The sequence below is a fragment of the Centruroides sculpturatus genome, unplaced genomic scaffold (assembly GCF_000671375.1).
Source record: "Centruroides sculpturatus isolate CEXI.00-Female unplaced genomic scaffold, Cexi_2.0 scaffold3109, whole genome shotgun sequence".
NCBI lineage: Eukaryota > Metazoa > Arthropoda > Arachnida > Scorpiones > Buthidae > Centruroides > Centruroides sculpturatus.
In genome coordinates, this window is record NW_019387751.1 from 6394 (window position 1) to 8524 (window position 2131).

A 2131-nucleotide genomic window follows, 5' to 3' on the forward strand; every position below is an offset into this window, starting at 1 on the left:
TGGAGAGAGAGGATTAAGGCTTTCCATGAAGAACTCTGCTTCTATTACACTATTTTAGATGCAGTCTTTTGTGTTTTTGATTACGTTTTTATAGGATACGTCAAGAGAATGTACACTAAGCAGGGATTTTTCGAAATTCCCATCGCAGGGTGAGGTTGTTAAGAATGAAAGTGTTAACAATGGAAGTGGTTAAGTAACAATTGAAGTGTTAAGAGAAAGCAAAGTGCAAGATTTACAGGCGCAGATGCGGTTTTTTGCATTTTTAGTGGGAAATCAAACATATTTTTAGTCCTATGTAAAAATTCTCTAATTAGTCTGGAATCGGGGAACCTAATTTTTGCATTTTGTGAAAAAGGGTAAGATTGGCTATAATGTAATTTTAATCTTAATCTTAAATGTTTTCGAAAAGTTGAAATTGTTTTGGAATAGTCGAGGACTGTTGTGTGAGTAGTAGAAATGGCTTTTGGAGACATGTGATGCACATGCTTCAGTTAATTTTTTATAAGTAAAAATGTATGTATAAAAGTGAAAATAAAAAACAATGCCAAAGCGTAAGAAAGAATTTTTGTGGTCTCAAATAATATCTCAAAGGTAAAAGATGGCGTGGAGAAATGAAACCACGGAAGAAAGAGAAGTACATCTAACATTGCTACGAGAAAATTATCAATGAAACAGAATTAATCAGACAGAAGAGCAACTTGAAAATTATAGGGAAACACATCAAATCAGAGAAAGATTACATTAAGGAAGAGAAACAGTCTTTTAAATATAAAAAAAAACTATATTACATATAAATGTACGAACAAATAAAAACCCAGCGAAGCAGGTACTTGCAACTAGTTTTATTCTAAAAATTGCAGTCATTTTTGTGGAATATTTTTGCCATGCCTCAATGAGAGCAGCCTTTAGTTCAATAAGTCTTGTATTGCTTTCCATTGCTATACATTTGGAAAACCAAGTCACCCCAAAGATTTTCAATTGGGTTTAAATTTGCACTGAGGGGTAGCCAGTCCAAAAGTCGATGTTCTTTCTCTGAAAAAAGGATGATAATGATTTTGATACATGAAAGTTTCCATTATCCTGCATAAATTCAAAGTCCTGTCCAGCAATTTTCTGTCCATAAGTTTGGAGCTGCCTCCAGACAAGTTCCTAATAATATATTTGTCAACATTGACATTAATCATTAACAGGACTATTATACTGATGTTAAGCATTTACACAAGAATGAGGAAATGTTTTTAGAGAAAAGAGACTTCTTTATTAAGCTACCTGTACACATACAAAGATTATCATCTGTGTTTTGGGCCATCATGCCCCTCATCAGCAAGATTACAATATTTGACTATAAAATAATAAATAGATAATTAAGAAAATAAAAATAATTTATTGACAATATATTTATAAATTTAAGATATACAGGCATCCAATTACCAACAATAATTGGTTTTTATATTAAATTTTACTTTGCTTCATATTCCTATTTAAAATTACAAATGTTTCATTAGAACTAAAAAAACATGTTAAAACTACCAATTTTGTTAAAAAAGCTTTACCTTTACAATGTTTGTTCTATCTAGTCACAATACTGGTGCATGTTGAACTTACCAAGATATTAATACTCATCTGTTATCTAAAATGGCTGCCCATGATTGGTGGATTGTTCTGAAGTTATTATTTATTCTATTTTTTTCATTTTTAATATTTGTGTTCATATAACTGCCTTTTATAATTATTTGTTCTTTTCTCTTTATTTTTATTGTATCTATTTTTATTTGACAACCATAATTATTGCAGTGTTTTGCCACTGCAGAATTTGCATAATTACCTCTGATTACTTTTTATTCTAATTCCTAATTTTCTTTTTGTTTCCCCTATATAAGTTTTAGTAGGATTACAACTGCAATTAAACGAATAAACAACTTTTTTTCATCTATTAATTCAAATTCCTTATCTGACCTATAATATAAATATCTCTTAAATTTTAGAAGTAATTAATAATAATGTTGTAGAGATCCCCAAGTCTATTAACCTCAACCTGGTTTGGATGCCATTCTAAAACCATTGTTCTGACATTCGTTCACTTCTTCAAAAGATCTTTAATAGAAGATATTGGCATTAATCCTATTTTACA